The sequence below is a fragment of the Heterocephalus glaber genome, unplaced genomic scaffold (genome assembly GCF_053883595.1).
Source record: "Heterocephalus glaber isolate CG9 unplaced genomic scaffold, H.glaber_assembly_v1.0 deba00001004, whole genome shotgun sequence".
Taxonomy (NCBI): Eukaryota; Metazoa; Chordata; class Mammalia; order Rodentia; family Bathyergidae; genus Heterocephalus; species Heterocephalus glaber.
The window spans coordinates 1,098,129-1,123,193 of NW_028258179.1; the positions used below are offsets into that span (position 1 = coordinate 1,098,129).

The following is a 25,065-nucleotide window of genomic DNA, read 5'->3' on the forward strand; positions in this document are numbered from 1 at the left end:
CCTTGTATATGAACTTATCAGTGGATTCCATCTGGTACAGATATTTGTATAAAAATATCTGAACAGGTTTTTTAACCCAATACTTTATAAAAAAAATTTCATTGACAGTGACAAAATTCACACTGTGAAATTAAAAATGGGAGAGATTACTAGTTCATCAATACAATCCTGCTCAGGTACCCTTGCAACCAGCAACAGCGGAACCACAGCTAACATCACCACACCCAGAAAACAAACTGCAAATACTGTGCAGGGAAGTTCTGGTATTCGCTTCCTGGCTAGCCTTTCTCACTAAGAAACTAGTAAAAATCTGTAGCCACATAGGATTCCTGCTCTCATACTTCGTTCTGCTCCCTAGAAACTCACTTCTGTGTGTTCTAAAAATATTTGCAGCAATGGGCTGTCTCTTGGTAGCAAGGCATTTAACATTAGCTGCGAAGGATTCCCAGCCCTCAATTGCATTGAGTGGCCGTTCTAAGGACACAGTGTTATCAGCCCCATTCCCATTGAATGGCTTTCATTTAATGTTTTCTAAAATGCTGGCTGCCTGTTGGCATGGCCGTGGTAGTTGTGCTTGCAAAGCACTGTCCTTCTGCCTTAATCTGCACCTCCAGCTCCTCGAGGGGCTGCAGTGTTTGGGAGGAGTTTTTAAGGAACTGATTTTAGCTGTCTGGTTGTTTACAAACTGAAAGAAGTCTCCCAGGCATTCGAAACTCATGGACCTCCTTCTTGGGAGGAGGCTGAGTGTGGGACCCAGCATGAGGGAGGCAAGTGATCCACTACTGAGCTGCACCCCAGCCCTCATAGAGCTCTTGGGAATCCCTGGGCAGCGCGCATCGTAAATATGCTCCCCAAGGCTTTGAAAATGAGTCACTTTGTCCCTGCGGTCTCATAAACACCACAGATTCTGAACCATGAGGTTTGATAGTGTATATACTAATCAGTCCCAAGGTATATTGAAAATAATTCATTACTGAAATGAGAAAATGATTGACTTCTTTAATAAGTCAGAGCCAATTCCAGGTTATTCTCATAACGGTAATAATTGCACTTACCCTTCCTTTCATGGGAGAGAGAATTGTGTACCTCTGTACTGCAAATCAAATGTAGCCTAATACCTGGTTTGTCTATGCCACAAACTTAATTCTTGTGATAAGAACTGTTCTTGCTGTTGGTCACTTCCATTTTGATGTTTCAGTAAAATCTGACTATGGCCAGGAAGTACATAGTATTGAAGATAAACAAACCCAAACACTATTAGAGTGGAAAGAATAGATTTTGATCAGTAATATACTACTGCACTGAACTCAGCCTTCATTTGTACAGAGGTAGTGGGCATTTTAAAGGAAGATTAGGGAGGGATGAGGAGGGACTCAGTATGGTCAAGGAAGTGAAAAATTACAGAAAGCCAGAAGGCAGGGCTTGTTCCACAGAAAACCCTCCTGGGTTTGTTAATGGCTCTCATCAGTTAGGCTCTTGCCTTCCCTTAGAAGATGGGAAGCAGGGGTCCTAGCTGCAGATGCTGGCTGGAAAAGAATCGTATACTCTTTAGACAGCCTTCAGTCTTCCCAGGCAGGCAATTTAAGGGAATTTAAGGTCATCCTATGGATATGGCTTTGAACTACTAGACGCCACAGTAGTGTTTTTTTCAAATCTGTATAGGCTGAGGTTGAGATCCAGTTGAGACAAATTGTCAAAGTAGCCTGGCTAGAGTTTGGTCAGAGAGAGAATTGTCAAGTGCACGTGCGAATGAATGTCAACTGATCTCAGCTGTGGTGGAAGGGGAGGGCACATGGAACAAGTTTAAAATATATTAGCCACAACTGATCAGTTTGACAGTCATCCCAGGCAAGGCAAACCTAGAAAACCAAACAGTATGCAGTATTGGAAATGCTTCCTTGTTTTTACTCATATTTGGGTCTATGCATCTGAGAACAGGGGTAGAATTTGAACCTCGGCTCTAGACCTTGCAGCACTGTGGAAAAAAAAAAATGTGTACCTGCAGAACTTAAGACTGAGGGGTATAAATCCTCTAGATACGGAAAGCTAGGGTTTTAAAATCTAGAAGAAAACATCTAATGCAGAGAAATAAATTATTCTCTTAGCTGTTCTTTGGTTGAGATTCTCCATCAGTAACAAAATACTTTAATAATACCTGCCACTATAATTTGACCCCCAAATACAAATAAAAATGATACAACATATGTGACATATCTAGGGGTATGGTTCTATTCTTTTAAATTTTTTGTTATCTTGTAATTTCTCAGGTTAACCTAATTGTTGCAAGGAAGGTATTAATCAAATATATTAAAGCTTTACCATGCCATGCTAGGTAGGTACTTCCACATGGGAAGGTAGATTTCCTTAACGTATTTCCCAGTTCATTCTCCATTGTCAAGATCCCAACTATTACTATTTCAAAACAAAGGTGTGACCACGAGTAGTTTAAACATTGGCAACACTGATCTTCCTCTTTTCAGTATTCAACTGCTATGGGGCAGAAATCTGACACATTAGATCTTGCCATTTAGTTAAAAATTTTAAATCAATGCATGATGGACGTGCTTTAAACATTTTATCAAGTGTAGGCCAATTAGGATCAGAAAATATATTGAGAGAAGTCTTTACCTGTTGACACTTTCAAAGGATTTCAATCTTAGATAAGGAATAAAAAGGAATATAGAAAGGAATAAATGTACCTAATTGACTGATTACTGAGCCATAACCATATAATTTTTTCAACGCTATGTGGCAATGCAGGTTACACTAGCCTGCTCAGTTTCCTATGATAAAATACCACAGACTGAATAGTTTAAACAGCATGCATTTATTCGACATAGTTCTGGAGGCTGGAAGGCAATAGTAAGGTACAGGTATATTGGGTTCTTGGTCAGGGTGTTTTCCAAGCTTGCCAACAAATCCTTTCTTCCTGTGTACTCTCGTGGTGGAGAGGGAGAGAGAAAGTAAGGAGGGAAAAACTCTGCTTTGTCCTCTTGTAAGAGTTCTAATTCCATCATGAAGGCCCAAACCTCATGATCTCCTCCAAACCCAATTATTTCCCAAAAACCCCATCTTAGCATATCGAGGTCTGAGATTTAAATATGAGTTTGGGGCATAGACACAATTTGGTCCTAAGCACTGGTTAACCAAATTAAGTAATTAATCAATTTATTATATGTTAAATTTTGAATTCATCTTATGAAATAAACCTCTAGATATCTTAATTAAACCTGTATTAATAAAACACAGAAATAGGCATTTTAAAACTAATGTCTTAAAAGTTCTTCTGGATGTAACTCAAATCGTTAGTAAACTATTGCTGCATGTCAAGTTTACACATCTTTTTTTCTAAGTATTTATATTTTTTTCTTTTCTATTTACTCTCACTAGCCTTTTTTATAAAACAGTCTGACTTAGCATGCTAAAAATAGCCTGTATGTACTGTTTTTCCCTTTAGCTTCATCGTTACACAATGATTCCTAATTGTCTTAGAGACTAGGAAACTCTTAGGTGTGTGTAGTAAGCATTTGTGATTGACACTAACATGCACATACCCAACCCTAGCTGTGAGGCCACAGTTCTGATTACTTCTACACTCCCACTTCTTAATCATCCACCCTTTTTTGGAATTATTTCTGCCCATGCAGAATCTGAGTATTAAATGCTCTGGGTTGCTAGAGTTAGAGAGATTCTATTTTTAGTAATAAACTGGTTCCCTGAGCTATATACAGCTGTTCATTTACACTGAAAGCCTTTGCACAAAGCTCATATTCTTGTCCTTCCTTTTTAATGCCCAATAGGCTTCTGAAGAAAAATACAAATGTGGTTTATATTTAGTTTTCTATTCAGCCATGGCAAGCCCCTAAATCTAGAGAAAGTTATAAATATATTACAAGGAAAATGCTTCTGTTTCCTTTAAGTAGTATTTTAATGCCACACAGCACTATGGTATACAGAGTAGATGGGCACCTTTATTAAAATAAAAGGTTAAGCAAATTTAAATTTGTCCATATGTGGAGCTGGTGTTCTCTTTATGTGATACTGAAGAGTACCCAAGGTATACTAGATGGTGTTTAAATATTTGCGGAATGTAGAAGGATCCATAAAAGGCAGTAGGTATCCCCCAAAAGGTAGACTACTTGGATAAGTTTTATGCCTTTACCCTTTGAGGCTAGGGAAGACACTCTTTGAAGCAAGTTCCCTGAAAAAGTGGCCGCTGCAAATCCACAAACTCTCCAACATGTTCCTAGCCATAGGTACAAGTCTTCCCCAGTTCTGGAGATCGAACCTAGGACCTTCACACTGAGCCACATGTTCAGCCCTGATTTATTTTATTTTATTTTTTATTTTGAAACAGGGTCTTGCTAAGTCCTTAAGTTGCCCAGGCTGGGCTAGGACTTGTGATCCTTCGACCTCAGATTCCCAGAGTTCTGGGAATACAGATGTGTGCCACCACACCAGGCCATGGTCAGTATTTACATGTGATCATAAATGCTTCTGCTTTCATTAGCACAGACGCAACAGTCCCTCCTTGCCCTTGGGACTCCTGGCTTGTCAGAACTCTAATTCCTGCTACCAGTCGATTGCTTGGTGACCAAATCCATCCTACACCTCACCGACTCTTAACTCATTTCCTAACCTCTCTGGGACCTGGAGCAGCAGGAACCCATCCAACTCTCCTCTTCACCACCCTTGGCATCCTTCGCAAAAGACTCATTTACATTACGACCGCCCACCTCTTCGGTGTTTCACTGTGCTGGCTCAGCGTGGTAGGGGTTAGGAAAGGAAAGGTCCTGGTGGTAGACAGGCCTGAACATTCAGAAGCATCTGCTTTTACCTGGATAGAGTGCAGGTGTATCTCTGAACTTTGGTTTTGATGTATGAGGAATTTGTCATGAAAGCAAGATGAAGTAATTAATGTAAATAATCTGGTCTGGTTGTTGGTGTTAGGTGGAAATGTTCTTTAAGTGGATGAGATTATTATTATTCACCAGTCTATAAATCTCACCTCCATCATTTATCCTAAACCTTTACTTCTCCCTTTTCTCTTTCTTCAAAATCTGTCCAGTATTTATCTGTCCTTTTTTCCCTCTCAAATTTTTCCTTTCCCTGTCTGTTCACCTCACAAGTCAAAGCAGAGCTATTTAGTGACTCTAAGAGCAGACTTATTGGGATGCCCACAGACAAGAAAAAGAAAGCCATCAACTTTGAAGTGAAGTATTTTGGAGTGAAATATAGGGCTAGAATTAAGAAGTACAAACACCAGGCCGGGGATTTAGCCCAGTGGTTCTGGCACCTGCCTCGCAAGTGCAAGGTCCCAAGTTTGATCCCCCGTACCAAAAAAAAAAGTACAAACACCATTTCAAATAAACCCAGAATACTCAATGTCCTCTTCAGAAAGTTCCCCCAAATCTCCCTCTGTGTCTAAGCTTATTCTGCTTTTCTCTGAGAAATCTACACTTCAAAACAAAACAAAAAACTAGCTCTCACTTAAATTTTAAATTTCATGTATATTTTTGGAGAGCAATATTAGCTAATTAATATCTCTGGATTTTGATATGGGTTTTCATTAACTAGTATTCCACAGAAGCATTTCCTAATATTTATATTAAAAATATACTGTACTTCAGTTTTCTGATGTGCAAAGTAGACTACCTGGACTCAGCCTTGGAAACTAGCAAATTATAAAAGTGTTCTCCTAAAGAAGCATGTTCCACATTCCAAATAAGTGACTTACACTCATGTATGGAATGACCTAGAAGCAAGTGAGAACCTGCCTTATTAAGCATTTTCTCACACTTAGCACATCTTCTTCTCTTTGCTTTGTTTTTTTTTTGCTGTTGTTGTTTTTCCCTAAGATACACCTTGGAAAAGAGTTAGACAGCTCTCCAACATAGTGAAAGCGCAAGAGTCCAGTAACAGGAAATGGTTGATAGTAGGGAAGTGATCTACTTGCTGAGACGTTACCAGTTTTCATCATAGCAAATATCTGGTCAAGGAATAATCATCAGGCCTTCTCTGGGAACACCTGTAAATCCAGGTGTTGTTTTGTTTTATTTTTGCTTTTTTCTTTTCTTTCTTTTTCGTGAGTGGCTTTTTTTTTTTTTTTTTTTCTGGGACCAGGGATTGAACGCAGGACCTTGCACTTGCGAGGCAGGCGCAGTGCCACTGAGCTAAATCCCCAGCCCTGCATGAGGGTCTTATACTCCAAGAACACACTTTGTTCTTGTGATTAGTATTGTAGCATCATGATAAAAATAAATGGAAACTTGTAAACTTTAAAAACATACATTGAATAATGTCTCCATCCATTTTGTTTTGTTTTATTCATTCATTCATTTAATTTCATTCATTTGCTGATCATCCATTTTGGGGATCAAACCCAGGGTCTTTCACATGCTAAGACAGTGCTACATCCCCAACCTCTCAGTCTATTTGAAATTTGACAAAAAGCAGGTGCTTACATCCTTGCAGCATCCCTCCAGAACTGTGCTGTTCTGTAGAGAATCCACTTGATATACGTGGCTACTTTGAAATAAATTTAAAATAAAATTAAACATAAGTTTCCATTACTACCCTCCCCAGTTTCTGTAGCCATGTGTGGCTTGTGGCTACCATATTGAACTTTACAGATATAGAACTTTATCTGAATTATCAAAGCTTTATTGAACAATGCTGCTGTGGAATCCAGATTCTTCATAGTAAAACAAAGATGAAGATCTTGCATGGACCTAGATGATATACTTTTGTAGATAGTCCATGTTCTGGACCAATGCTCCAACAAAGACTTCATCTCACGACGCCACTTATTTGAATGTCCACTGTGTGTCACAAGAAAGTCTTTGCTGTGCTCTTGTGACTTAGAGGTTATTTCTTCAGAAAAATCCAAAGCCACGGATTTGGATTTCTCTCTTACATAATTCAGCAGGCACTGAGTAGCCAGAAAGTCAACCCTTGTTCTAACCTACTTTGTTAATGAGCAAATTGGGCAAGGACAGCAGCCTGGTTATCTTGTTCTTCCTAAATGAAACAGGGGTTATGAATATATATCCAAGGTCTTGACACAACGCTGGGAATGAAGCTTCCCCAGTTTCCTGTGTGGCATTTATGACACTTATAGAAATGGCTCTTGACATTTTCAAGAACTTCAACACATGGACCACCTGCTCAGGAAGGGAAGGCAGATAACATAGGACTATTTCCACAGAAGACTGGGCCAGTCTTCTGCAGTAGTCATCTCGGATCAAGCACACGAAATATTCTCCTGACCTGGCCCCCTTTATTATTTGGACACTAATTTCCACCTTCTGAAATTTTGTATCCCAGTAAGTGTTTAATTAAATGTAGGTTGAACTGCCTTTCACTTAACTCTTTATGGGCTTATTAAATTTAAAAAAAAAAACTGTTCAGAAGATCAAATTTCCTTCCTTTAATTCCTTTAGATCCTTTTGGGAAACCACCATTTATCTCTGTAAAGTTCAAGCCCGCATAACTAAAAGTCAGCCAAATCTTACATCCAACTACTGAATTTTGTGCAGGCTGCTTCCTCCTCCCTTGTCACTCTTCCTCTTTCCCTTCCCTACCCAGACTACAGTTTGGAAGTCACTGAATGAATTCACAAGTACTACTGTTTGCACTTTCACACACTGTTTAAAGGCAGAAGTATTAGATTTCACAGCGCTGTGCAGAAGTTGGCAACCACTTCAAAGCAATTCTGAAGCATCTATTACTTTATTAAGCAAGGGTAATAATGATCTACAAAGCACCAACTAGCTCATGTTTTCCTGTTCTTCTGCATTTCATTGCAAATACCACAGTCTCTATTTTCCTGCTTAAACACCAGTTAGTACATTGCTTTTAAAATTATAGATCATACAGCAGTCATGAATGAAGAGCTCAAACCACATACCTAAATGACTTCCACAGCTATAGGAGTTTCACAAGGTTGGAAAAGTCTGCTGTAAAATAATTTACCCAAAGAAATATTTACTTTATTCCCTACCTCCTTCCTTTCTTACTTCTACATAGTTCTACAGATATTCTGAGACTCAATATTATCCCATTACAAATGGTTAGTCCCTACAATAACTCAGCAGATATTTAACTGAGTATTTCTAATCAGTTCAACAATTGCTAGACTAAGTGGACACAGTGTAAGTACAAATATCCCACACCAAATTCAGGGAACATACAAGCTAGTCTTGGAGACAAGTCTAACCCACAGTAAGTGACAATGACAAATTTTAAACTAAGGATGAGTTTGGGAAAATGAATTCTCCCCTATGATGCCCTAATTTCATGCCATGTGAATACGAAGACTAGGGAACTCTGTTACGCCTGCACCTTATGAGTTGTAAGTCTTATGGATGCTGAGTGCCAAGGTGACAATTGAACTACCATTCCTGAAACTTGACCTGCTCACTTTTAATAAGGTTAGTTCTTACCAGGTGATCCCTTGACCTTAGAATGTATTTCTCAGCAGCTAGAGGAACTCTGTCCTCCTTGATATCTACACTTACCTCGCTCCTCCCTGACATCCACACTAAGTTACATACATGGAAGTTAGCGATTTTCAAAGGCACAGTAACCAAGTCTACCTTTTTAATATTACCCATTAATACTTTGCCCTGTAGAAATTTTCAAGTTCCTCTAAAGGAAATAAATTCTTTGGATTCCAGTGTTAAATCTGATTATCGATCTTCCCATTTATATGTAAATTAGAAATGTTTTAGCCATTATTAATTACTAAAAAAAATCAAATGCTGACGAATTTGGAAGTGGTACCTACCCAAGAAAGCCTAGGCAAAGTTTAGAGATTATCTACGAATACTGTCTGTTGTCTGAGTATTTGAGGACACACGCCAAGTCCAAAGTCTGTTTAAAGTCTACAACTGGGTGTTGCAGAGCATCAGGGAATAGGAGTAGAATGTTTGTTTGTTTGTTCATTTGTTTGTTCATTTGTTTTACAGTGCTGGGGATCCAATTCAGGGCCTCTAGTGGTAGAGCAGGCCAGGCAAGTGCTCACCCATTGAGCTACATTTCCAGCCATCAAACTATTTTCTTTAATTAAGGTCAAAGTCAAAGTTTAAAACCCCCTTTCACCACAACACTATAGCTCATCTAAAAATTAATGGCTAGAAAAACTCCAAATGCTTTCTGACAAAAATTGGAGTAAAAGAGCTGAATTTATACTCTTTGTCTTAGATTGCTCTTAAGTCACAGAAAATATTTCTCACCATCTCAACATACCCAAATCCAAATGGGGGAAACTCCAATAGATACAGAAGCAAAGAAAGGGTTAGTAGAGGGAAATGAGAAATATGAGAAAGGATTCTATATTCACAATCACGAAGAGTGACTTAGGAGTGGCAGTGGCTGCTTTTTAAAAATAATTATTCATCTGTAAATAAGGATCAAAATGTACAATTAATAATGTTGAATAGGAAGAAGAGGTCTAAAGGGGTAGGGGAAGTGGAAGGGGTAGGGGAAAGGAAAGAAGGGAAAAGAAAAAAACATGAGAAAAGGAAAAAATGGAAACAAAGTCTTTGTAAAGGGGGAGGGGTGGGGGGGTTGAAGGGGGGGCAGGGAAATGGGGAAAAAATAAGAACCAAGACACATCATGTACAGGTACAACTTCCCAGGGATGAATGTAACTGTATTGTATACCTAAAATGTACCAATAAACTTAATGAAAAAATAAGAAATGCATGCTGCAAAATGACATGATTTCTGGTATTAGCTTTGAAATACTCAAGAGAAAAAGAAAGAATGATGAGAGATAGCAAGATTTGCAGAATGTTGATAATTCCTAAATTGCCTGGTTGGTACACAAAGTCATTACATTATTCTGCTTTTTCGGCACTGAAATATGTCTTCATTAAAAAAATGTTTGAAGTAAAAATAATTATTCATCCAAATGAGCAATGGCTTTCAAAACAGTTACCTTAGAAGGTGACTTACGCGAAAACAGAACGTTTGATCCCAGCTTCGGAATTGCCTTAGGCTCTGAGACATGTGATCCATCTAAAAATCCAGCCCATTAATTTAACAATCACAATTCAGTTGAGACCCCATGTAGATTTGGCTGGCTTGATCAGTCACTTTATCAACCCAGTTTGACCTTGAGCTACAGTTGGCTTTTCTTAATATAGCCTATGTTTGTGCCAGTGATGAAGAATATCAACAGCAAGAAAGTTCACAAGATGAAATCATAGCCTCAGAGATCATCCCTAAATGGTCATTTCAAAATGGCTGGAGCACAGATAATGTTGTTGGGATTGGTTTACAAGCCGCCCAAGATAACTTCTCCAAAGAACTTTCTCGTAAATCTCAAAAGACTGCTCCATGCTATAGTGTTGGCCACAGCTTTGCGGACTTCTCCATCGGTGATGAGTCCTCAGCATATTCCTCCACCACTGTCAGGCCTATTCCATAGGTTTCATCTCTTTCTTGCACTCAAGATCAAATTCTGAGTTTTCCAGGAAACTCTGCCCTTAATCGACTCAGATTAAGGAGGTGATTTGGACCATAAAAGAAGAGCCCTCATGAGTGAAATTAAAGCCCTCATGCAAAAGGCCTCAGAGAGCTCTCTCACTCTCTTTCCACCTCAGGAGACAAGAAGTTCGTAAATTAAGGAGTCCACAATCTGCACACCAAATGAGGGCCTTCACCAGCACCTAACCCCACTCGCTCTGGGACTTTGACTTCCAGCCTCCAAACCTGTGACAAATACATTTCTGTTGTTTAAAGCTATCCGTGTTATGATATTTTTGTCTCAACAGCCTAAACAGACTATGACAATGTTATTTTAGGCTATTCTATTTTACTTCTTCAGCTATTTGGTCCTCAGCCTTGTGTTATTTATCTTTTTGTACATTGTCTACTATCTTCTTCCCCACCTAAAACTGTAAGATATTGAAGGCAAAGAGCTCTCTTGGGCTTCTATTTACCATCACTATCCAATGGTGTGCCTAGTATATGATAGGCAGTCAATAAATAGTTATTAATTTATCAATTAGAAGGTAACTTTTTTCTGCAAAATTTTATCTAATATTTCCCCTTGAATTTTTTGGCTATGTAACAAATAAAAGTAAAGCACATAGTCCATTAGACGCATTTTTAACTTTATATAAATGATCAAACTCCTCATCCTTGGTTTTGGTAAACAAATCCTTGGTTTTGGACACTTTCTTTATGGCTGTGTCTGTTCTAGGTTTAGAGATACTGCTGTGTAAGAATGGAGAATACATTTCTAATGAGAAAGAGAGCGTTATAGTTGGTTATCACTACTAATAACAAATAAAACATAAGACATTCATCGTGTCAGATGGGGGAGGAAAGAATGAAAGCACAGAAGATTTGACATTTGAAGAGACAGATGCCTGAAGACGATGGGACACCAAACCATGTAACACCGAGAGAGCATCTGGTGTATTCAAAGAAACAAAATTCCATGAGGGTAGATACAGAGGTCCCTGACATTTCAGCGGGTTTTCTGAGCCTGATGTTCCTTTCCTGAGCCTTCAAAGTGGCTCCATATTGCCCCATCTTTGTTTATACTTAAATGTTACTTAAATATTAATCACAGTGTATCACAAATGGTTTACGATATGTCTCCCTCACAAGACCGAGTTATTTGAAACAGAGAATATTTCAGTTATCAATACAAATCTCTTAGTATGTCAATTCCTGATCAACAGTGAGAAATCAGTAAGTACTGAATACGGAATACATTTTCATTCAGGTCATACTTTGTACTAATTTGAGTCAAATGGTGCCGGTGTAGATATACATACCTTCTAATGTAAACATCTGGCAAACTTCTTTTGAAACCAAGATGTCTTGGTTTGTGGATGGATGTCTAACAAAACTTCAAATAAAGCTGGCCCTATTACCTCCAGTGGCACTTCTTTCTGTAGCAAGGAAGACTCACCCAATATAGCTTTGAAACTGGGCAGCACATTTGCCAGTGTCCAAAAAGGAAAGATAGCTAGTGTGCTAAGAGATGGGGCAGCCCTGGAGTTATTAATGTGAGGAAAGAGTAAAGTTTGAGTCATCTACATGGTCAAATACAAAAGACATCATAGTCTCTACCAGTGACAGTGGTATAGACACAGAATGCACTTGCTGTCTTTCAAGTGTGGGGAGGGAAGTGAGGGATGTCAATTTCTTCTAAGACTTGGGTCATGGAAGAGAAGTTTTGTTTGTTTTTTAAGTTCATCTCCAGTAATCACCCTTATAAATAAAAAAGTCCCAAACTAGAGACGTCTAGCAGTCTTTCCTCCAAAGCATTTGTCCAGAAAGCTGGAGAAAGGGGAACCATTGAAAGCTGATGTCAATTCTACTGATGAGCTTACTGGCAACAAAGTATATTAAGAAAGTTTATTCCAATCCAATAAAATCTATTATAATTATTGTTTATAAGATAGTCATTTCTAGATGCTCTTGGCTCTGAGTAAGGCAAACTCATGAGAGAGGAAAGGACATGCTATCCAGACAGTTGGGCACAAGATACAGGGGGCGCAATTCTGCCAACTTATTTTAAAGAATAGAATATTAACAGTCATAGGGTAGCTTAAGTTTTCTTAAGTCTTATATTTGTCTATAAACACAAAGTTCTGCCTTTAAGAAGGAGTGAACATTGTATTATGGGATAACTTTGAAATGACCTTTAAACCAGTAGGCAAAAAACACTGAAGCTTAGATTTCAAAGACAGGAGTTGGATTTCAAGTGTTAATACTTTATAGTTGAAAACCAAGGCCTTAGGAAGTTATGAGGCCCCATAATTTGCCTAGATTTTTTTGTTTGCAGATCTCTGCCGCTAACTCCTTGAGTTCTCTCCCCAAATGCTGATGACATTGAATATTTCTTCCCTAAGGAAAGGAACAATACATTAAGAATCAAGCAGTTTCCCCAAATTTGCTTGAAGAAATGAACTCTGAAGTCTCTGACTCAGCACTCCCAGGTAGTATAGCTCCTTTCCCCCAACTTGACTTTAAGGCCTGAGTAGGGATGGTGCTTACCTTGGCTTCCCAGGGTTTCACGTATGACTCATTACTAATACTCAATATGTATTCTTTGAATAAATGAATGAGTCCTCCTAGTATAAATGTAGGTTGGTCAATATTAGTATCATTGACTTAACTCTTCCTCATCATCTCTGACTAATAAGATATCATGGTCAAATTATTTTAGCAAAGTCATGGTTTGCTAATCTATTAACTGGTTATCGATGTTCTGTCCATAGAGATCATTCTCATTTATAATCTCTACTCGTCTTCTTGAAGATAGGGATATAATGGCAAAATAATTTGCACAAAGGACCATAAAACATTTATGATGTTTGACTTGGCAGTTACACTTTTAGGAAATCAATTCTTAGGAAATAACCTCTGCTATGCTTTGGATTTAAAATTTCCCCCTAAAGACTCATGTGTTTGGAAGTGGGGGTTTCGGAAGATGACTGAATTGTGAAGGTCATATCTTCACCAGTGGTTTAATCCATTGATGGGTGGATTTGTAATTTGATGGCATTCTTGGGAGAGGATGAAAATGTAAGATGTAGGGGTAATTGAAGGGAGTGGCTTGTGAGGATGCTTCCTTGAGGACTAGGTCTTATCCCTGGCCTCTCCCTTTCTTTCCCTCTCTACTTTCTGGCTGCCATGGAGTGAGTTGCTTTACTCCAACACATCCTCTCTACCATGATGTTCCACCTCACCACAGCCAAGTGACCAAGGACTAAACCCACTGAAACTATTAGCCAAAATAAATATCCTATCTCTAAGGTGATTTTCTCCAGTATTTTTTCACAGCAACAAAAAGATGACTAACACAACCCCCACCCCACAATAATTTGTAAATGTGGCCATATGTTCATAGCAATATAATTTATCAAAGAAAAAGATTATCCATTACTTAGGAGTAAATAATTAAAGTAATTCTACTACAAATGTGTATTTGTACAAATGTACAAAGTATATGGTGCATACTATGTCCAAGCCCAGTCCTAGGAACTTGGTAGACACTGGCTAGCAAAACAAGGATCTCTATCATCTTGGAGTTTATACAGTTAAACAATTATGTTCTTGCCAAATGTGGTTATACTTGCCTATAATCCCAGCACTCTAGGAGATTGAGGATCTCAAGTTCAAGCCCAGCCTGGATAACTTAGTGATATCTGTTGTAGTCAGGCTTTTGCCAAGGGAATACATTAAATACAGGACACATAATTTATAGGATTATTTTATGATAATAACCCCCAAAAGTCAAATACAAAGGAGTACAAGAGAGATTAACCACATACTAGAGGCCCAAAGAATCCAGCTGAGGGCCTGGATCCCAACAATTTCCCACCCAAGTCCAGCTAAAGGCTTAGAGTCCAAGGCAATGTCCTCCATGAGTCCAGCCAGTGGCTCATGCTTGTCCGTATTGAGGATCTGCACCTGGAGGGCCCAAAGGCCAGTGGTGGAAGCCAGAAAATCTATGCTGGTGAGATGAAGGATTTGTGCCACTAAGCTGAAGGATCCACATTGGAGCCAGGAAGTGACACTCAAGGTGAAGATCAGGGCTCCCCTGATGAAAACAGCAGCCATTCCCAGTGACAGCAAGGTCCCAAGCTCCTCCTCCGACAAGAACAGCCTAGTTCACATCAGGAAAATGATCCTCCGCAGCAAACTTCTCGTAGAAAATCCACAGGCCAAGATCTTCCCCTCCAGTTCTCTTTTTATGGCTATTGGTAACAATCCTCAGGTGGATCCTCCATGCCCAAATCACACTGATTTAGTTCAGCTGGGTGTTACAAGTTGACCATTAGTCAATCCACCACAATATCCTATCTCAAAATTTTAAAAAATGGGCTGGGGGTTGTAGCTCAATGAGAAGGCCCTGCATTCAATACCAAGAACTGAAAAAAAATTATGTTCTTAAGAGCTACCAGTTACATGAAGAAATGCTCAACATATGTAAAGTAAAATAGCAGAATGTATCTAACATGACCTTTACATAATTACACATCAACAGAAAATTATTAAATGATGCCAAAATCTTAATAGAAGCTCTTTCAGCATGTTGAAATACAGTTGTTTTTTTCTTTGTGCTTCTGCATATTTTAGTATTTTAAAAAATTACTTTTAGTAAGCAGCTTCTAAAATCAAACAAACAATAAATAGATCAGATAGGACAGTGAGTGATGCATTCAACTGAACAACAAGAATCTGGAAACTTGTTCCAAATCTTCCTATTCTGTATTCCTTACAAACAATATCATTTTTTAAAGTATAAGTTTCCCAACCTACAAAGCCCTTTTTAGATGGCCAAGAATAATACAGAGTGACCTGCCAGGAACAATTGCCGCTCAGCATTAGATGTGTTTGGGACTAAATTAATGATGAGTAAATGTAAACTGTTTTGAGACATTGCATATTCTAATATCCATGAAATAACTCATATAATACTACTGTATACAAAGAAGACTGAGCATTGGTGAATATCACACATACACACACAGAAAAAAACCCAATAATAGTATAATAGCCACCTACTGAAGATTAAAATAGTCTCAATGATATTATAGTTTATTACTATAAGTACAGGTAACTTTTGAAACTTTTAAGCTAAATATTCTTTGTTATCTTTTTTTAAGACATTAACGAAATAGATATTTAAATACCAGGAAAAATACTTTATCAGATTGTGTGTCCTAATGTTTTGTTTCAGGATTCAAGGTCACCTAAAAAAAAAGGCAATATGTAAGTGTTCATGGAATACCCTGAATAGACTCTTAACAGTTTTAATCCTAGGTAGATTACCAAATTGGCAATCACATCTAATTGCTCTGCTATAATTTGCTTGTATATCTATGTATCTCAAACACACACACACACACACACACACAGAATTAATTTGAAAATGAAACTCCATTGAGCAGCAGGAAGGTGTCTCAAAGGCATAATAAGTTAAGTGAAAGTGAGTAATAGGGACCATAATCTAAGAATCAGAAGTTAATAGCATTTGGCTATGCTTAGAGGGTTTGGGGGAAGTAGGATCCAGGATAGTGGAAGAACTGGGTGTTGGGTGTTTTGTCTGAATGATTTAGGACAGATCAATCAATATCTTTAAAAGAACAAGACATTTCAAATACTTTATTAATATGCAAAGAAAAATAAGTTCAAAATTATTCATTTAACCAAAAGATCAGCTTTCAGGGCAAGGCCCATGACTGTAGGAAAGGAAAGAATGACAGGTTACAACTTACTGCAGTGGTTACAACTACCCAAAGAGTTGTACAATAAGTAGTTACAACTTACTGCTGCGTTCTCAACTAGGGGATTCACAGGAAGAGGTCACCAATGCAAGATAGGAAGAGGGTAAAAAAAGACTATTCAAATTTTGCTCTAAATGGGTAGCTAAAAGGAAAGCAATTTCATTCAGCCTTGAAGACCAACACGTTTGCTGACACGTGGAAAAGCCAGGTTTAGCAAAACGTTGTAGGGTCAGAGAGGCTGCAAAGCAGATGCCACAGGGCCTGGTCTCAGAGGAGACAGCTGGGAGGAAGGAAGCTGCCCCCCCCCGGCCCCGGAAGTATGTATAGATTCCTTTCCCTAAATAGCTTGACCTGGACCATCCAAGGAACACTGCACAAGAAGGGATGAGGACTCAGATTATGATTCTCCTGCCGCTGTGTTCATTTTTTTGTACTGACAAATACACATTTTCCTATGGACAAATACAAATTGCTTTCTTGTGTTTCTTGCCATAACAGTAATACATAGGAATATATGTTCATTGTGGAAAATATATAGATTCAGAACAACACAAAAATAGAAATGAATGCAACCTATAAGCTCAGACATAATTAACATTCTGACCTATATATCTGTTCATTTTTGTTATAACACACAACTTTTTAAATTGGGGATCATTATGAACACTGTCTTATAGCATGTTTTTTAAATTTCAAATTACATGATCACTTGGCAATGCCATTAATCTTTTAAAACATGATTTGTAATGGTGGCATGGAAAGTATCATATCATACCTAATATCAATAATACCTAATATTAATATGGTAACTATTACCATACCCACAGCTCAACTGATTTCGACCTAAACATAACTTTAGGATATATTCATAATATATATATTATATATATTCATATATATATTCATAAAACTTTTTTAAATCCCAGTTTTGTTTTTCTTCCAGATAACTTTTGAGAATTAAAATTGAATGAATGGCTACATATATTTCTCAGGTACTTGAAGGGTGATCTAACACTGTCCTCCAGAAAAGTCTACTGATTTATACTTCTTCAGAAGTCCAAGAGATTGTCCATTTTCTCCACCCCTTTGCAAAAGGACTCAGTGGGTTGATGTAAATATGACTATCATATTGTAATATAATTTAATTGTAACTTTTTAAATTACTAGTGAGAGTCCTATGACATTCATTCACCTTTTGTGGTTTTACTTGCCAAAACTAAACCCAGGTGGAATTTTCTATTGCACATATCCTTCTACACAGAAGCAGAGCACACACATTTATCTCCCCTCCTTCCTTACTCCTAAAGGTTGAACCTCTCTAATTCAAAATCCAAAATGTTCTAGAATCCAAAACTTTTGGAGCATTGACAAAATACCAGACATAAAAAAAGACCCACATCATGAAAGTTTGTTTCATGTATAAAATTATTTAAAATATTTTATAAAAATTATGTTTGGGCTATGTATATAAAGTGTCCTCAAAGCATAAATGAATTTCATGTTTAAACTTGGATTCCATTCCCAAAATATTTCATCATGTATAAGGCAATAGCCCAAGACATGAAAAATCCCCAAAACATTTCTTGTCCCAAACATTTCAGGTAAGGGACACTCAATCTGTATAATCCTAACTCACTGCCCTCCATTTATAATGCCCCTAGCACCAGTGGTCAAGGCTCTCCTAAGTTAAATCAAAAGAAGAAATCACTGGTCAATGCCATGGCGAGGGAGAGGACTCCAAGCTATGAAGTAGAAAGCTGCCAGGCTTATAGCCTCGCAGAAGGCCCTTCCTGAAAATCCCAGCCAACAAGGCTTCCATTCAGTTCTCCCGTAAGGGACTCAACTTGCAGCTAGAAGAGTACAATACAGGCGATAAGAGAGAAGAATGATCTTTCTATGCCTTACCTCTTTATCTCCCCAAACTTCAACAGTCACAGCTTCCTCCAGGCAGAAATGTAGACTGAGTATAAAGTGTAGTACCTGCCATGTGTACACGTCTAATTGGATTCCCATGCCCTTCCCTGGGTATGAGTTGGGCCCTTGGAAGAATACATGAACTCCTTCAAACCCCTGGGACCCTGTGGTACACAGCACAGTGACCGTACCCAGTGGCCCTGTAGAACAAATAACGTCAGGTGTATCCATGAAGAAGTTTACTGACTTTGCAGTCAGTGACTGGCTGAATAGTCCCCACACCCCAAGGTGTTAAGGATAGAATTCCTTAAGCCTGTGAATGTTATACTTTCTATGGCAAGAGACTTCTCAAGTGTGAGTAAGTTAATAGTCTTGATGTGAATAGATTGTCCTAGATGATTCAGGTGGTCTTATAAGCAAGGCAGAGGGAGATTCCACTACAGAGATAAGACAATGTGAACACTGAGGTCAGGCTCTGTGCTGTTGACTTTGAAGATGAGGAAATGTCCAAAGATAAGGAACACAAGGAATGCTGTAGCTGGAGAGACAAGGAAATGGATTCTCCCCCAGGATTTGGAGAGGACTCAGCCCTGTTGACGCTTTGAATTTGGCCCAGTGAAACTAATTCCAGACTTCTGACTTTCGGAGCTGTTAAGGAATAAATACATGTTGTTTTAAACCACTGAGTTTATCATGACAGCCATAGGAAATGAACTCATAGACTCATGAATAAGGACATTTGATTCTGTGTTTACTTAGCAGCCCCATTTTCCTTTTTATTAAAGAAGAAGCAAACTTGATCATCAGGTGCTTTGCGAACAGAGAACAGCCACAGCTGGTCAACCAAATACCGCAGCAGCTGCTGGAAGCTATGCTTCTCATTTCCCCTTCCCCCCGGTGTTTTGGTATGGAGGCAGGTGCCGGTATCTGGCAGGCTTCAGTAGGATCTACACATCCCAAAGCTTATGAATATCTGCATTTCCTCCACAACAAGAAGCAAAGCGTAACACTACAAATCCACTTGTCGTTGTGATGGTGCTGTCTTAACCCCCTTTCTCCCTGCATCCCCATCCCCTGGAATTGTCGAAAGGCTGAAATGACAATGTAGTGATGAGGTCCACAGATCAAGGGCAATGTACAAAATTCTTCCTGCTCATTTTCAACAGGAAGACAACAAAGCTAAAGAAAAAACAGATTTAGCCACTGTAAGTCAACTCCTATTGTTTGGCTTAAGTTAGCACTGAGTAAGAGCTTTGAGAAAATTATACAAGATATTTGATAAATAATGTTTGGCCACATCCTGGGCACTTGCACTCTTTTGGCAACATTGGTTGGTATAAGGTATTAGAGTAACATGAACCCACCACTGATACTTTACATATGGCCTTTGTTGTCCTCACCTATAAAATGGGACGTTTGGATTAGATTGGTGAGTCACATCTAGATCTGTTGACTGATTTCACTGGCCTGTGTTTTCAAAATATTTAAGCGTCATTTTTGAAGTATAGCTTAGAGGGGCCAGGGATTTAGCTCAATGGTTTTGCCACCTGCTGCGCAAGCGCAAGGACCCGAGTTCGATCCCCGTACCAAAAAAATAAATAAATAAAGTGTAGCTTAGAAATAATGCTGCTTATTAAAAATTTAAATATAATGAAAAATATTTCCCTTTTATAGATAAAAATGTGTAGAATAAACATCCTTTTCAGTACTAAATAAAGTTGGATATTTTTCAGAGGAAGTACAAGAGAGCAATCACCATGATACCAGGTATCACATTTGTGATAGTCTTGTCTTAGGATACTTCAACAAATGTTTAACTGAGTATCATCTTTAAAGCAAAGCCACCCATTTGACCCTAAGTATAGACGTGCCTTCTGTGTTGTATCCTTTGTTGAATTTGAGTGAGGCATACAACATTCTGGAAGCTACCACAACATATCCTTTGTCTTTAAGCACATCCTGAAATAAACGTACAAAGTCTCTAAGATCAAGACACTCTGCAGAAAGTGCTGATCATTACCTGTTAAAGAAATTAATTTATGCAGTACCATAGGTGTCAGAGCCGTCAGAGAAAGTACTTATCAATGAATATTTCCTACAATCTTCAACCTGCTAAAAAAATGCATTTCCAGCCCATCAAGCTGTTAACTTCACGTGATTTACTTGGCAACAGCTTCCTCTTTCTCTTTCATTTCTGTAGAGAAAAGTGTTTAGTTTGCCAGAAGGCAGTGTTGGTGGGAAGACCCTCTATGCAATGAACATTTCCCGGGATGCTTGAAGATGAGAGCAATCTTCTGGGCCTTTCTTCTTGCTCCCTTAGCACAGTTCTCCTCCTGCATTGCATCATTACTCTCCTTGTCTTTTGACTGCACTCAATTAACTGCTAGGAATCACAAATGTCCATGTTTGCTGAAAAGATGTCCATCTTTTCTCTCGGGACACCAGGATGACCAAGAGCTCAGAAAAAGGGTTCACCAGCAATCAGTTGGGGGACCTCAAGGAAGCCATTTCATCTACCTTTAAGCATGGCCTGGGATCTCTTGAAAGGAGTACTCAAGTGATCTCCATCCTCCTTCCTACTCACTGCTTCTCTCTCTTACCAGTGGCTGTTTCTGGCCTCACCAAAGTCCAAGCAGAGAGGGAGGGGGTCATTGGGAAAATGTTCTGACATGCTTATTGCTGCTATAGGGATCCCATGTCAGTTGGGGACTACAAGATCTTTCAAGCTGACCCGTGCTGTCATGGCCACTCTTGTGGGTTCTTTACAGACTTGCTCTTTGAATATTATGGCTGTCATTTGGTGAGGACCTGAGCCTCCTACAACAGTTAGCTTCTGATCCCAGAAGACACCACAGCTGGGACCACACCCTGGTTGTGTAGGTCTGTGTCAGGCACCTCACCACTGTGCCCTCTAAAGTGACAGAGGGACACAGCTCTCTAGTGAGATTAGACCTAACCCAAAGAGGAAAATGCCCCGCAAACCCTAATCTCTGCAGAAGATCGGGACTTCTGGTAAAGCTCTCTCCATAAAATCCTGACAAGACACCTTCTAATTTCCATGTTCTTGGCCTTTTTATATCCTTCATCTAGGTTAGAGTTGCTTGGGTAAGGTAGCCAAGAGATATATAACTGATTCTAGAATATGTCTTTTGAAGATACACACATACATATCGCATCTTGTTTTTCTTTTTAGTGTTCAAATTTTATTTTGCTGTTTTGACAACTACAACATAAATGACAGGTGCCAATTTCAGGGATAGACTTCAAAAGAGAATGAGAATATATTGCATACCAAGCAGTAACAAACTTATTAGTCAGATAATTTCATAATTTAATTATTACCTGAAGTCCATTAAATTACTTAGGGGCTTCCTTAAAGGCCAAAGGTAGATGCAAATGGCCTACTTTAAATATTAAGCTTACTCAGTATTCACTATTCAACAAACAATTGTGTAATTGCTGATTTTTAGTTTTCAGAGCTAGAGTTTCCTTTGTTTTTCCTCCCAGGCAAAGGGAGGCTTGTTTTGCTCTGGGGTTGGGAAAGTTTACTGGCTAGTAAAATGAACGGTTCAATCAGAGTTTTCCGATCTGTAACAGTTCCCTCCCATAGTCTCACTTTCTCGATTCCTGCCTATTGCTGTGCCACTTCAGCAGCCACTTGTTTCTGCTCAGAAAGGTCAATTTTGTTTCCTAATACAACAATTGCAACCTCTTTTTTGTCTTTGAATTTATCGATTTCTTTCTTCAGAAGCTCCACTCTTTGAAAAGACTCAAGGTTATTCACACTGTACACAAGAACAAAGCCATCTGCAAAGGAAACATAATGCTGTGGCATCTCAACGCCTTCTTGTAGGCTTCTGGTTTCAGAAAGATGTAACTGTTCCTTTACTCCCTGATCAGTTTCCATGGAAGCCATATACACATCTTCCATTGTTTCACGATCTTCCATTCCAATAGTATGCTTTCCATAAAGGAGCCACTCCAGAATTGCAGTTTTCCCCACAGATAACAATCCACAAACCACGACCTTGCATCCCTTTCCCATCTTCTCTCAGGCAGGGAGGAGACTCCCGGCTCAGAATCATCCTGATGGAGAGGGGAGAGAGCCGAGCGCCCCCGGGAACCCGCAGTGACTTCTATGGTGAGGAGTGCTACGTATCGCATCTTGATCATTTTTACTTAACATGATCAAGATTCAATATGTATATGTACAAATCCCCCAAGATGAATGCAATTGCTATGTATCACAAAACATATGCAGATAAAAATCAAAAATGTTTTAAATCCATGCTCAAGAAAAGCAATGAATGCAATCATTATGTACTGCAAACATGAACAAATAAAAGTCAAGAAAATAAAAAAACCAGTATGTAGAAATGAAGATTTTTAAAAAGTGAAAATGTGCACATAGATGAACTTCTGATAGTCAAGTGTGGTAACTGACAATTGCAACATCTTTTAAAAATTAGAGATAGAATTGATAAGCCATAAAATTCCCATGTTTAGCTTACATGGTTCGATTGATTTTAATATGTTCATGAGGTTATGAAATCATCACTACCAGCTAATCCCAGGGCAGTACCATCATCCCCCAAAGAACCCCCACATCCATTAGCAGAGGCTTCGTTCTCTTCCTCCCACTGCTCCTGGTAACTACTAATCTACTTCCTGTCTCTATGGATTTGCCCACTTGGGCTGTTTCGTGTGAACAGAATCATACAATATGTATACCTTGTGTTGCTGCTTTCACTTAGCATAATGTTTTTGAAGTTCATCCAGGTGGCAGCATGGATCAGTGCTTCCTTGCTTTGCAGAGCTGAATAATACCATGGCATACCACATGATATGTCACATTGTCTTTATTCACTCATCAGCTGATGTGCACTTAGACTGTTTTCATTGGGGGGTTATTATAAATAATATATATACATTATTGTGTGAACATATTTTCAGTTCTCTTGGGCGAATCCCTAAGAGTGAAATTGCTGGATGAGATGATAACACTGTATTGAACTGCCAATCTGTTTTCAAATACCTATACCATTTTACAATTCCAAATGTGCAAGAGCTCTAACTGCTCTATATCCTTGCCAACACTTGTTACTGTTGGTCTTTTTAAATAAGCCATTGAGCAAATAAGCCATTGAGCAAGTGCTTTGCTCAATTTCTAATTTGTCTTTTTATTCTTGATTTTGTTCCATTATTTGTATATTCTGAATTAATTATAAATTATTTTTTATGAGTATTTTCTCCCATTCTATCTGTTATCTTTTTACTTTTTTTTTTTGTTTTTGTACCGGGGATCAAACTTTGGACCTTGAGCTTTCGAGGCAAGCGTCGGAACCACTGAGCTAAATCCCCAGCCCATCTTTTTACTTTCTTGATAGTGTTCTTTGAAGCATAAATGTTTCAGTTTTGATGATGTCCAATTTTTCTATTTTTTCTTTTTCTATTTTTTTTTCAGTATTGAACACAGGCCCTTCGCATTCAGCCCTTTTTAAAAAAAAAATATTTTTTTTGAAACACAGTCTTGCTAAGTCACTCAGGCTGGATTTGAACTTGTAATCTTTTTGCCCCAGCCTCCCAAAGGACTGAGATTACAGGCATGTACCATCATGCCTGGCTTACCTTTTCTCTCTCTTTACTTGTGTTTTATATGTTATAACTAAGAAGCCCCTGCCTAAACTGAAGCCACAATACTTATACCTATGTTTTCTTTTAAGATTTTTATCATCTTAGCTTTTACAATAAGAATGTTGGTTCTTGCCAGGGATTTAGCTCAGTGGTTCCAGCGCCTGCCTCGAAAGCGCAAGGTCCCGAGTTCGATCCCTGGTACCAAAAAAAAAAAAAAAAAAAGAATGTTGGTTCTTTTCAAGTTAACTTTTGCAAGGGTATGTTAATGGCTTTCGGATTACTGGGACAAAATACTTGACATCTGAAACTTAAAGGAGGAGAGGTTTATTTTGACTAACGGTTTAGAGGTTTCAGTCCATGTAGCCCTAACTACATCATGCATGCATGATCAAGAGGTGAAATAAACAATACTGGAACAAGCACTGCCTGACTACAGGTCTATAAAATGGCAGGAGGCTACAGCAGGCTCTGCTCACATACCACTTCATTCACATGGATTTAGCAGAGAACTTGGCATGTGGTAAATCCAAGGTTTTCGTTTTGGAACTTTCTGGAATTTCTTCCAAATACTTTTGATCCATGGCTCGTTGAATGAATGGGTGTGGAAACTGCAGATAAGGAGAGGTCAGACTGTACACATCAGTTGGGTTTTTGTTGTTCATTGTGCTGTTTAGATTTACTTTTTAAATTACTTTTTGTTCCCTTGGACTAAGGGAATACCCGGTCTCCTCCCATGGTGTAGTTGCCTATTTCTTACCGTCCTGAGTTTCTCCTTTGTGCACACGGACCCTGCGTTGTTGGGGGTGTGCATGCTCCAAAGTGTCCACTGTCATTCTCAGTTGCACTCTTCATAATGTTAGCTTGTGATGTGGTTATCAAAGCAACTAGGAGATGAGAATTAGAACTCTATCTCTTTACTCCTCCTTCCTCCACCATTCAATTTTAGTTTAGAATATTTATTATTATTCTTTAAATATACATTCAGTTCTACCACTTCGTTTATCAGCTATAAAGTATATACTTTGTATCTAAAAGATGAAAAAGTAGCATACTTAAACTTCTTCCATTATATTATACTACTTTATCACACTGATGTGTTCATGGTTTATAACATACACATTCAGTTCTGTACGACACTGGTATTAATCTAAATGGATTCTGTCATGACTGCCAGTCCTTTTGCTTAGCTTTTGATTCTGGTCTTAGCTGTTCTCCATGTCTCACTGCTTAGAAGAAGAGGGGCCTTTGTCACTGT

General features: G+C 38.6%; 1 pseudogene; it reads right to left on the reverse strand.

Annotated features, from left to right (window-relative positions):
- Positions 1-21,496: 21,496 nt before the first annotated feature.
- LOC101707819 (NF-kappa-B inhibitor-interacting Ras-like protein 1 pseudogene) lies at positions 21,497-22,495 on the reverse strand (annotated as a pseudogene).
- Positions 22,496-25,065: the final 2,570 nt, after the last annotated feature.